The sequence below is a fragment of the Triticum dicoccoides genome, chromosome 6B (assembly GCF_002162155.2).
Source record: "Triticum dicoccoides isolate Atlit2015 ecotype Zavitan chromosome 6B, WEW_v2.0, whole genome shotgun sequence".
Taxonomy (NCBI): Eukaryota; Viridiplantae; Streptophyta; class Magnoliopsida; order Poales; family Poaceae; genus Triticum; species Triticum dicoccoides.
Window position 1 is genome coordinate 262346681 of NC_041391.1, and position 13534 is coordinate 262360214.

At 40.4% G+C, this 13534-nt stretch overlaps 2 long non-coding RNA genes across 2 annotated transcripts; both read right to left on the reverse strand.

Moving 5' to 3' along the window:
* Positions 1–532: 532 nt before the first annotated feature.
* Positions 533–8924, reverse strand: LOC119326359. The gene is made up of 3 exons (XR_005157939.1): positions 8824–8924; positions 653–712; positions 533–554 (listed from the first exon to the last, which is right to left on the reverse strand). It is a non-coding gene; the product is annotated as an uncharacterized LOC119326359 (long non-coding RNA).
* LOC119326358 lies at positions 2446–2925 on the reverse strand. The gene is made up of 3 exons (XR_005157938.1): positions 2834–2925; positions 2609–2746; positions 2446–2527 (listed from the first exon to the last, which is right to left on the reverse strand). It is a non-coding gene; the product is annotated as an uncharacterized LOC119326358 (long non-coding RNA).
* Positions 8925–13534: the final 4610 nt, after the last annotated feature.

The window sequence follows — 13534 nt, forward strand, 5'->3', positions numbered from 1 at the left end:
GGTGGACTGCAACCGTAAGAGTTTTTAACCGAAAGATGTTTTAGAAATTCTTTATACACTATTAACTGAGCAATGAATGAATTAATAGTGTCTAACCGAAATATTTTTTTAGTAACCTTTAATAAAGAATTAACTGAGCAATGATTTTTTAGCAACTGGCAATTGTGACTTACATTGTGATTGTATGAACAACCATTTGAGGTGTTAATGTAGGAATCAATATTTACATGCATGCACGATAGTATAGTTTACAAAGAAAATATTATGGCCCATTTATAGGAGTGTATCCATTGTTGATAAGCACAAAATTGCAAATATAGCCAGAAAACTCTGAAGTCACTTGCATGGAACCAAAAGTACGCATGAGTAGACATCTCAGTTACAGTGTAAGGTACTGGGTATGAGAACATTCTCGGTCACAATAGAATTTGAGCAACAAAAAAAATTATTGTTGTCGGCTGGCAGTGTCAAAGCACTGTGGAAGTTGAACATTCTTGATTATTTGTCGTTTGGAGCATTGTGGAAGTTGGCTGTATGAGCATTGTGGGAGTTGCCTACATGAAGTGTGATACATAGTAGTTTTAGAAATGCAACATATATTAGAAGTTCTGAATGTTTGAATAAAAAAACCGAGGTACATAATATACCATACCCTTGTATGCACTTTCATTTTAGTCTGTCTTTTCATAGTTGTTTGCTGCATTTTTATTGTCTGCATTAGTGGGTACAGAAATATTTAGAATTGTAAATATATGAACAGAAAAATTCACTGGTGAGATATTCGACTATAGGTAATGGGAAGTAATACATACTCTCGCTTTGCTTTTGCCTTTTCGAAAGAGGACTATCTGTGCTTTTTGAGCTGCATTAAGAAATTTGATTGCATTGAGCAGGAAACTAAATAAGAAAGTAATATTATAGGTACAGGATTGTTAGGATTGCATTGGCAGGAAACTAAACTTAAATAAATACTTTGTAGTGGTTGTGAGTGTTGTGAAGCATTAGACAGGAAACTAAACAGAGTTGTTGGCATCATCCTTGTGAGTATTGTGATACCTGTTAGAGTTGTTGGCAGCATCCTTGTCAAAATCAATCCTTCTTTTTACTTCGGAACTGATTTGAATGTACATTATAAATAAGAAAGTACGTTCATCAGAAGAATTGAATAAGCATGGAGGTTAGTGAAGCATTAGACAGATGAACATACAAAACAGAGAAATTATTAGATTTACCAAAGAAAAATCCTAAAGGTTGAATTGTTTAATCTCAACTTCGCTTGGAGGTTTGTGAAGCATTACACATGAAATTCTATGTGGCCAAACTTACCTGGATTCACTTTCCTTTGCAGTGATAGGTGTGTGGTCATCACTTGGAGGTGTATTGTTGAAGGAGGCCTCTGGCTGCTGTGCACTTGAACTGACAATAATATAGATAATGCTCATTAGAAAATATGGATTTAATGTTTTGTCAATATATTTTCAGAATTTAAATTGATAAATGACCAGGAACCTCTCATCATTTATGACAGATGAAGTTGGCGCAAGGTTATCTTGTGTTGACTGAAAAAGCTTCACATGTCAAGTTAATAGGATGATATATGAAGGTAATGAGTATCTAAAAGTTGTTACCTTTGAAGCAGTTAACAGAGGAACTGATTTGGTATTGTCCACGGGGAAACTTTTTTTCACGACATATTTTATAGGGTACTTGGCAGCTGAGTCAATATTCATTCCTATATGGAATAACCTTTCTTTACCAATGGCTTTATCCAGGTAAAGCACCTGATCTGCCGCATCTATTTTCATGTTCATAGAAACTTGCTCAACATGACGCTCAACCAAGTCTTCAGCTATTTTATTAAACGCAACTGCATCCAAACTTGCTGAGCTATCTGTTAGTGTAAGGGGGAGCTTATACCTGAAGAATTGTAGAATTGTTAGTGACATGAATAAGAGAAAAGCAATTTATAAGGATTAGATTTAGGAAGATGTATGGTACATCGGGCATGGAAGAGGAAATTGGCAGGCGCATGTCTGAGTATCTGACATGTTGTTGTAACCTTTTCCACAACGCTTGCATGCTTTGTAGTACCATTTCACTGATGGTATAATGGATGTCACTTTTGCAATAGTACTAAATATTGCTCCTCCCTTATGTCAGAAAAGGTTGGAGCATCAATTATATATTGTTTGGATAGAGAGGTTTTAGAAACGAACTATCTCAAAAAGTACTGACCTGAAAAGATGTGGTTGGCAAGGTAGATATTTGTTCAATGGTATACAGCTTGCCTGCTGCTTCAAGTGGAGATAGATGTGCAACTTTAGGGAGATTCTTTTGTAGAGTTGGAAATTTCCATTGGTAGCTTCATTTTTTTATATAAGCCATTAGTATGTTGTAGCGGCGAACAAAAAAATTAGGCAAATGGCAATGAGGGAGGTAGAGAACCTGCTGCGATACTATTGAACTTCAGGTATATTGAGGTCAAGATACACCTGAGTTGCAGAACTTGAAGATCCTTGTATTGTACCTATATAAGATTATGTGGTTAATAGTATATTTAAATAAATCCTTTCATTTTTCCTTGAAGCACGCTCGTTTGATAATTCACCTGTAAACTTCTGTGAATTTGCAGTTATACCAGCAAAAATAGCTACCACAATTCCTTCTAGAGATTTTTTTAAGTATTGTTTCTTCATCAAATGATTCTCCATGTTTGCCCCATAGAACTACTTCTTGCGTTTGTTCACTAGAAAAGCAAGGTATACTTTTAGAATTGCAGGAAAAAGGGTCTTTAAGGAAGAAATTAAGTGGCATCATTGCAAGAAAGACATACTCTAGGTTTCAAATTTTTATCTTCCGAAGTTTGTTCTGAGATGTTGGGCTAGCATAATCGTATGGACCAACATCACTTATTACTCCAATAATATCTGGACAAATTATGTATAGAAAGTTAATAAGCATTATAACTGTTAGGAGAGAAAATAAGGACCCACGGATTACTAGGAGTGGTTTTGAATCAATTGCTTTTCTTGGCAGCTGATCAAATGGGCAAAAGTTGAAGGAAACAGTAGGTATATTTGCTCCTCTTGAGTGCAATGCATGGACCTTTGTGTCATGTTTGAATTGCAGCATGTAGTCCTGATGGTGGTAGATATATGATTTGCTTCTGTTATCAATAGCTGCAATATCTGAAATAATGTAGACAGATCCTTCTGATAGCAATCCACGAAACTGTTTTTCAAATTTTTTGGGCACACTCATCTGCGCCATGTTGCCCTGCAAACAAATGAAATAATTAAATGTGACATGTAAATTTAATATCATTTTGAGTACAAATGTGAATGTGCAATTTGGAGCACACAATTACACTTACATCTTCATCTAAGAGAATGCCATCAATGCTTAGCAAGCCATCTCCATATCTGGGATTAATTATTTTAGCATCCCAAAGCCTTATGAGGCGTGCAAAGACCCTACAGTTTTGCTGTCCTGAAGTGATGCTTTTAAGTGCTGTACTTGACTCCATATCTCAGATATCTATGAATGAATAATAAGACTGTTAGGAAAAAATTATGGTATGCCAAAAATGTTTATAACATATCTCGGATATTTGAGGCATATCATAAAATACCTGTCAGTTCTAGGTTCTATGCCTATTTATTTGACTAAATACCTCAGCATATACTACATTATGTGTGCAATGTTCATAAGAAACTGGACTATTTTCAATCAGAACTCGCAAGCCCTCTGGTGATGTAGCTCTTGAAAATGCTACATATAATTGACCGTGGGAGAAAACAAGAGATGGCAAGTAGATACCAACTCGGTTCAGTGTTTGGCCTTGACTTTTGTTTATTGTCATAGCATATGAAAGGCGAACAGGAAATTGACGACGCCTCAGTTTGAAAGGCCACTTAGACTGAGCTGACGTAGTGACAATTCTAGGAATATATACTCTTGAACCTATAGCTTTTCCTGTTATGATTTGTCCTTCTATTACATGACCTGTTAGTTGTGTAACAATTAGTCTAGTGCCATTACAAAGCCCTCTTGATGGATCAAGATTATGAAGTAGCATGATAGGAACACCAATTTTCAAATGTAGCACATGGTCTGGAAGACCGGGTATCTCAAGCTTGTTTAGAAACTCAGTCGGATATAATGCCTCTAGAGTAGAATGATTAGGGCAGCTGTCGTCAATTGAATCTGCACTATAATATGACATTTCACTTGTTGGTAGCTGAGAAATCATTCTGCTATTTATTTTAGAAACAACATCATTGGTGGGTGCCAGAATTGCACGATCACACAAATATGATGTATTGTTAGCAGATTCACAGCCTGAGTCATAGACAAATGAAATCAATCCATCTATATTTCTAGAGTCTGCAGACAAAAGGAGATACTGGGGTATCTCTATAAATATGTTGTTGCGGTCATTTGGAATAGGAATAAAAGGCTCAGTGCCATTTCCAACTCGTAATAGCCACTCAGCAAAATTCCGTAATGTTTCTCTCTTTGAGATGGACAGAGATGCTGAGGAGAGCCTCATATTTTCATTCAATTGAAGAAGTGTGCACTGGTTCCACAAATAAGAGTTAACAATGCAAGATTTTAAAATCTGTTGTCTTATTGCATTTTTTATTACTGAAAGTGTTTGACGAAAATTCCCACCAAGAACTACAGTGATGCCTCCAAACTGCATGTCTTCAGCATTAGGTCTAGTATCTGACATTATATCCCTGAGAGTGCGGTCTAGTGCTTCAAAAAAATATTTATGATTTACAGGTGCTTCATCCCAAACAATAAGAGATGTATTTTGAATAAGTTCTGCCGGGTGTGTATCTTTCTTTATACTACACATTGAATTCTGAGAAATTTCCAAAGGGATTTTAAAACAGGAATGCGGTGTTCGACCTCCTAGGAGCAATAGAGAAGCAATTCCTGATGATGCAACTGCCAATGCAATTTTCCCTTGGCTTCGTAACGAATACAGTAAAGTAGTCCATAGAAAAGTTTTTCCAGTCCCTCGGTATCCATAAACAAAGAACGTTCGGCCTTCATTATTTATTGCAGAATTATAGATAGCATGAAATACATCCTTTAGGTTGCTATTTAGCTTCGGAATATTATCATTCAAAGTGCATGTCATGTCTGGAATATCATAGCTAAGCTCATCGAGCAAAATTCGGTTTTGTTAAGAAGCATTTCCCATATCATCTGGTAGTGGCAAATTAAAATGGGATAAGCAATATCCAGAATCCCTTAGCAATTTATCAAGCTCAATGAGAAGACAGGATGTCACGTACGAATGTAGTGATGAATTGCTTGTCTGAGAAGGACCAGGATTCAACCGATGTCCTATATCTTCAGACATTGGTGATGCATGTTCTTCAAAAAGTTTGATAGGATTTGTTACATCACAAAAATGTAGCAGGGTAACAAAAAGCTGGCATAATTGAAATGGTAATGCCCACTGAGCTGCATCTTTTAAAGCGTTTGACCACTCTCGGTTATCACCTAGGAGACCTAAAGCTTCACATGCAGCACGAAATGTAGGATACACTTGGCCTGATATAGTTCGGATATCAGTGAAGGATGTTGGGCCTTTACGAACATGGAGCAACATCCGCAAGTAGAATATTTCCCCTTGTGAAGGGTTGACATGTGCAATTCGGGCAATTTTATTATGAGCACCTCGACGAAAACCCCAATATTTTTCTTGTTGGTTCCATGTCCAATATTCAGGAAATTCTATGTAGGTGTATCGTTGAGCCTCGGTGTGTTGCACATTAGCCTCTAACCATGCAGTCAATTTAGTTGCCATATTTTTTGGGTCTTCAATTACTTGTTCCAGATTATCATCTTCAGAAAAAATTACATTATTCTCAAGAGGAAGATGAATAGGAAGCCTTTCTACGGAAGGTTCTGTATGGTGAATATCATACTCGAACAAACGCCAAGCAGCATCATTTGGTGTGACACAACGACACTCTAAATAGTTATCAATTTCATTAATTGTCTCAGTCGATGAATCTGATGACATAGACTTGGAGTAGAGGCCAATTCTAGCACAATCAATCCTTTTGTAACATACTTGAAAAGATATTTGTGCATACCATCATGATTAACCTTTTCTACATTTATGTGGGCTTGATACTTAACCACCAGATCAACATTATGAGGAACAATGTATCTATTGTCAATGTCAACTTTATTTTTTCTAGCAGTTATTCCATTGTTTGGTCGGGCATATTCAGTAAAACCGTTCTCCCGGATAGTGGTTTGTTCACAGAAATCCTTCGGGTAAAATTTTGTGCACTTTCCTTCTGACATGCGTGGGGAAAACTGGTTGAGAGGGCCACAAGGGCCATGCACCATGAAAGAAGATATAGCTTCATATCCAATTGGGTCTTTCATAGGATCTGGCAACTGAGCAGAAATAATTGAATTTATCTTCTGTGCATCTAAGGGGGCTTCTTTGGCTAACCATATAATTATATGAGCATGTGGGAGGCCACGTTTCTGAAATTCAACTGTGTAGATAACTACAGGAAAGTACAATATTTTTAATATCATCCATCAGCATATCAAGCTTCATTTTGAATACCCGATTGATAATATCTGGACGGTCAGATGGCTCTTGTCCTAGAATGGAGGATAAAGCCTCCATAACTTCAGGCCAGGTAGCATTTGATGTGAACGTCACAAATAGATCTGGGCAACCATATTTTCTACAAATTGCGATGGAATCTTGATAGTTTTGGTATAAATAGCGAGGGCCTCCAGTAAAGGAGGATGGTAATATAATCCTCTGCCCAACAGAAGAACCGGATGTAATACCTCTTGATACAGAATTTGCCAAAGAACTAAATGATGATGATCTATATTTACTCTGAAAGCTAGGCTTGCGGTAGAATCCAATATGGAATGTTTCAACACAACAATAGCCATCCACAAAGTAAGCCTGTGTTAATCTTTTGCATCGTAATGGAGTATTGAAGTCATTTGGCCTATAATGCAACCTATATGTGTAGTACTGTAGCATTGTCACTTTTTGGCGCTGATTGGCTGAAGTGCTTGATCGTTGCCGGTACATAAGCTCATCATGGTAGCCATCTTCTCTGTATGGAAATAACAGAGGATACTGCATGGACATAAACTTGGGATGTTTCTCACTAATTCGCTGTAACTGTGATGAATGGTTTTGTATTATAATATCTCGTCCTACATTAGTTGACCCAATATAACCAACCACTAATCCAACAACCTCAGACGCGACTGGAGCACTATAGATGTCTCCATGGGCATCAGGTTTGCCATATATCCTGATTGTTAAATGATCAGAAACACTCCCAGCTAATCTTTGACTTGCTATCCTAAACAACTTGACAATGGGGTTATGTGTGTTCAGCATTTGTATGAGCAATTGAACAATGCCTTCGTTAGCTTGGAATGAAGAGCTTGAAGACGAAGCAGAGCATGAAGATGAAGCAGAGCATGAAGACGAAGCAACATTTATTCGGTTTGAAACCTCACGCTCAGTATCAAACATGTATAACTGTGCATATTCTGGTCGCTCCCCAGTTGGTCTCAAAGAACCAATGCGGTGGCAAATCTGCCCACTAACCTTGAAAACATATGGGCATCGTCCATCATTTATGGTTTCATTAATTTTAGCTCCCATTGAAGTCATTGCAAACATCGTATTGTACTGCCTAATATGTTTAAAGAAGTGACTGGAGAGTGCTCTGTCCTGGGATGTCAGTAAATCCAAGAGGGGCTGAGGAGGAGGATCATATGGCTGCAGGTAAACTTTTCCTCCCTTGCAACACAAATTATATGTTGGATCTGGAGTATGCCTTTCTCTGCGTAGACGCTCTTCATACCAAAACAGAGCACCACAGTGTTTGCAAGAATGATGGAGACCTCCAAGGTTTAAGGGTTGAAATATAGTTCCTGAAAGATAAGCCGGGAAGAGTTTTTTTTTGTAAATGTAGTCATCCCAAAACTCTTAGGCATGAACTGGAATGTGGGTAGAATCTTACGGTTATGGGCAAAGTCCAGATTTTGTGTGTGTGATGTCGATGTGGATGATTCTTCATTTGCAGGTTGTTGTGATGTTTGTTTTCCTCTAGAGGTTGTTGCTTCATAGATATGAAGAAGTAGATGGTGAAATAAATCGCAAGACATATTGTAAGGAAGATAACATCGGAGGAATATAATGTGCCTAACAAACCTCTTTTTCCTTTTTGAACCATGAGTTCCAGACGCATACGGCGGTTCTGGGCAGCAACATATGGGTTTACTTGAGGAGGAGGATTAGGTAATGATGGACGACGTTTTCTTCCAACTGAATTATGCGAAGAGCTTTCTGCCCTATCCATGTCGGCAAGTCTACCAAACGCAAGGTGATAGAATAGATAAATGACACAAAGATACTAAAGCAAACTATATAAGGGGGTGCAATGCAAGGTGTATGTCTTCTCATACCATATAAAAAACTAAAACTGAAGAATACAGGTTCAATTGGCAAAAGTAAATTCAGATTTGGACAAATGCAAGGCGATGGCGTGAAGAGACTAAAGAATACCCTCCTAAAAACTCTGTAAAATGCAGGGGATGAATGCGAGGCATATGGATTCTTGTACCATATTGAATTTAAATTGGATAGACAAACAAATATTCAGAACAGATAAAGAAAAGCAGAGCTAAGTATTCAATGTAGCGAAGCATACAAAAATTCAGAAATAGCAGTTAAATTCAGATATGAACAAAGTACACAAAACTTTAGAGTAAGCAATAGATGGCAACAATATTTACCTACAGGAGCCGTCAATCCAAGGCGTCTGGGTATGCAGCAGGGGAAGAACAACCAAGATGGGAGGCCGGGTGTCCAATTTTGTCCAGTACCTGAGGAAGTCCAAAGCTGTGATGAATCAGCAAAAATGTCACAGGGAATGTGCATGAGGACGGGGGAGAGATTTTCCCACCAGGGTTAGCTGTATGACTGCTATGGAGGACGATGGGAATGAAATGGGTTGTGGAGCACCCAATTTAAATGGGAATAAGTCAGTTACTTGTGGAGATCAATAAGTCAGTTACTTGTGGAGATCGTGGGGAGAGGAAGTGAACAGTCAATCATCAACGACCTACAGCCGAAGGGTTTATTTGCTTTTTAGTTGAACAGTTTAATTGATAAGATAAAAGTGTGGGCCATTTGGTGTCAGCAAGCTAAAAAACACTGAAGAACAATGGGATTACATCACCTCCACATCAAGAAGCTTAGTCAGAAGCAGTGAACTAAATGCGGCTCTGTTGACCTGGGGAAGACGTGGATAAAATCGGGTTCCTGGCAAACGATGACGGCAGTGGAGCAGAGCAACGGCGCCGGTGGCCAGAGGACGGAGCAGAGCAATGGCACCGGTGGACAAAGGGCGGATGGCCTGCATCCCAACTGCACCTGCAGGCTTAGAGCAGAGGAAGGGGGTCCGCCCAGCCTGACAGTACTGTTCCTCGACAACCTGGGGCAGCAGCAACGGAACCACGCCCGGTGTGCGTCCCAGCGCCCAGAAGACGTCGTATCGGCGGCCGCCGGTCGGCCGAAAAGACAGCCAAGAACGTGGATGGGCGGCGGACGGGCGGCGCGAGCAAGCGAGGGAGGGCGGCCATGGCGCGGTGAGCACTGGCGCTGGCCGGTGGCAGGATTCGGTCCAGTGGAGAAGCAGGCGGTGGAGGCGCGGGCCGGCCATGGCGCGGTGAGCACCGGCGCTGAGGTGGAGGTGGGTGGGATCTGATCCTGTGGGAGAGCCGGCGGCCGTGAGGGATGCGGCGGCGGAGAAGGCCACGGAGGCGTGGGGCGGACATGGAGCCGGCCGGCGGCCGTGCCGTGCCGTGCGAGATGCCTGCGGCAGAGCCGGCGGCCGTGCGGGATGCAGCGGAGGAGGAGGCCACGGAGGCGCAGGGCGGCCATGGAGCCATGGAGCGGTGACCACCGGCGCTGGCGCTGGACTGGAGGTGGTCGGGAGGGCCGGCGGCCGTACCGTGCCATGCGGGATGTGGGATGGCCAGATGCGGGCGAGGAAAAAGGAGTCCCTGCTGGGATGGAGGATGCAGTTTTTTCCCACCGCCGTGACTCGAGGGGAATAAGTTGGAAACTGAATGATTACGTGGCTGCGGGTGAGGGAAAGTGATTGGGTGATTATGTAAAGTGAATAATGATGTGGCAGATTGCTGATGTGGATAGTGTGCATGATGAGAGAATTAGGAGAAGTGGGGAGCAACTTCTTAAGAATGGTAGATTGGGGCTATTAAAGAGCTCAATTATGATTTCAAACTTGCTTGTGAGAAGAGGTTATTTGATATTAGCTCACTTGATGAATGGAGAACCCAAGCATATGAGAATGGCAAACTGTTTAAAGAAAAAGTTAAAAGATGGCATGACAAAAGGATATAAAAGCGTGAGTTTAACGTAGGTGATTATGTGTTTCTATTCAACTCTCGTTTAAGATTTTTTGCAGGAAAACTTCTCTCTAAATGGGAAGGTCCCTATGTTATCGAGGAGGTCTATCGTTCCGGTTCCATAAAAATCAACAACTTTGAAGGCACAAATCCAAAGGTGCTGAACGGTCAAAGAATCAAACATTATATCTCACGTAATCCTATAAATATTGAAACTAATGTTATTGAAACCGTCACCCCAGAGGAATACATAAGGGACACATTCTAGAACATTTCAGACTCTGAAAAGGAATATGCATGTGGTACGGTAAGTAAACCGACTCCAAAACAATTCTAATAGCAATTTTTCTCTGTTTCGGAATATTTAAGAAAATATGAAAATAAGAAGTAGTCCAAGAAGGACACGAGGCGTCCACGAGGGTGGAGGGCGCGCCCTACCCTACTAGGCGCGCCCCTACCTCGTGGGCACCTCGTGTGCTCTCCGGACTCCGTTTTCTTGCACGATACTTCTTTTGGTCGGTAAAGATTCATTATATAATCTCCCGAAGGTTTTCACCACCGTATCACGCAAAAATCCTCTGTCTTTGTTTCGAGCTGTTTATCTGACAGATCTATAGCATCATGACGTCACCCTCCTCCAACAATGAAGACAAGGATGCTTGGCTATTGAAGATAGAGCTGAAGAGAGAAGAACCTAGGGAGATAAACAAGGATGATGTGATCAAAAAGGCCGGGGAGGATCAAGCTCCAGCGGCAGAAGAAGAGAACATCCTTCAACCTCTTCCTAACCTCTTTACCCCAACTGAGATTGAGGCTTTCAAGATGATTGAGTTAGCTCGCATACAAAACAAGTATCTCACACAGGAAAATATTTTGTTCAAGGATCATATCGTCGCGCTCAAGGGCATTATCCACAAATTGGAGGAGCTTTTACGCTCGATGTGCGACTATCCACCATCATCATCACCACCTTTATCACCTCCGAGGAACTAATCACATGGGTATGGGCACTCCCCTTGGCAACTTCCAAGCTTGGGGAAGGTGCCCCTGTATCGTATCACCATCACACTCCTATCTTTACCGTTTTACTTAGTTCTATCCTTTTGGTAATATCTTGATCTAGTAGAATAAAGTTTTGGTATGAATTAGTTTCGAGTTTTGCTTTGTGATCCCTCTATGTAATCGAGTCCGTGAGCTATATATAATGAAGATTAGTGTTGAGTCAAGTGCATAAAAGAATAAAAAGAAATAAAAGAGTTCATATTGATCTTATGGATAGTAATGACTTCACACATAAAGAGTATGATACATAAAAGTTGTTGAGAGTTGGCAAACATAGTTTTGGTCATCGTTGCAATCAATAGGAAGTAATAAAGAAAGAGAGGTTCTCACATATAAATATACTATGTTGGACATCTTTTATGATTGTGAGCACTCATTAAAGTATGACATGCTAAAGAGTTGATGTTGGACAAGGAAGACAACGTAATGGGTTATATTTTCTCACATCTCAGTTAAAGTATATTGTCATGGATCATTCAAACCTGTTGAGCTTGCCTTTCCCCCTCATGCTAGCCAAATTCCTTGCACCAAGTAGAGATACTACTTGTCCTTCCAAATATCCTTAAACCCAATTTTGCCATGAGAGTCCACCATACCTACCTATGGATTGAGTAAGATCCTTCAAGTAAGTTGTCATGTTGCAAGCAATAAAAATTGCTCTCTAAAAATGTATGACTTATTAGTGCGGAGAAATAAGCTTTATACGATCGTGTGATATGGAAGTAATTAAAGGGACGGACTGCATAATAAAGGTTCATATCACAAGTGGAAATATAAAGTGATGTTCTTTTGCATTAAGATTTCGTGCATTCAACCCTAAAAGCACATGAAAACCTCTGCTTCCCTCTGCGAAGGGCCTATATTTTACTTTATGTCTTATACATTATGCAAGAGTCAAGGTGATCTTCACCTTTCCCTTTTTCATTTTATCCTTTGGAAAGTACCTCGTGTTGGAAAGATCCTGATATATATCCAATTGGATGTAAGTTAGCATGAACTATTATTGTTGACATTACCCGTGAGGTAAAATGTTGGGAGGCAACATTATAAGCCCCTGTCTTTCTCTGTGTCCGATTAAAACTCCATAACCATAAGTATTGCGTGAGTGTCAGCAATTGTGAAAGACTAATATAGTTGAGTATGTGGACTTACTGAAAAGCTCTTATGTTGACTCTTTCCTATGTTATGATAAATTGCAATTGCTTCAATGACTGAGATTACAGTTTGATAGTTCCCAATGAAGTTTATGATTCATACTTGACACTGTGAACAGGTTGTTACTTGAGCATAAGAAATCATATGGAAATATATATATATATATGTTGCTGTTATAAGAATGATCATGATGCCCTCATGTCCGTACTTTATTTTTATCGACACCTCTATCTCTAAACACGTGGACATATTTTTCGATATCGGCTTCCGCTTCAGGACAAGCAAGGTCTAAGCTTGGGGGAGTTGATACGTCCATTTTGCATCATGCTTTTATATCGATATTTATTGCATTATGGGCTGTTATTACACGTTATGTCACAATACTTATGGCTATTCTCTCTTATTTTACAAGGTTTACATAAAGAGGGAGAATGCCGGTAGCTGGGATTCTGGGCTGGAAAAGGAGCAAGTATTGGAGACCTATTCTGCATAGCTCCAAAAGTCCTGAAACTCCACGAAGGTCATTTTTGGAATTAATGATAATTATTTAGCGGAAGAAATACCCGAGGGGGGCCACCCACCGTCCACGAGGGTGGGGGTTCCCCCTGCCTCGTGGGCCACCTGGCAGCCCTCCAGTGCCCATCTTCTGCTATATGAAGTCTTTTACCCTGGAAAAAAAATCATAAGCAACCTTACGGGACGAAACTCCGCCGCCATGAGGCGGAACCTTGGCGGAACCAATCAAGGGCTCTGGCGGAGCTATTCTTCCAGGGAAACTTCCCTCCGGGAGAGCAAATCATCACCATCGTCATCACCAACGATCCTCTCATCGGGAGGGGGTCAATCTCTATCAACA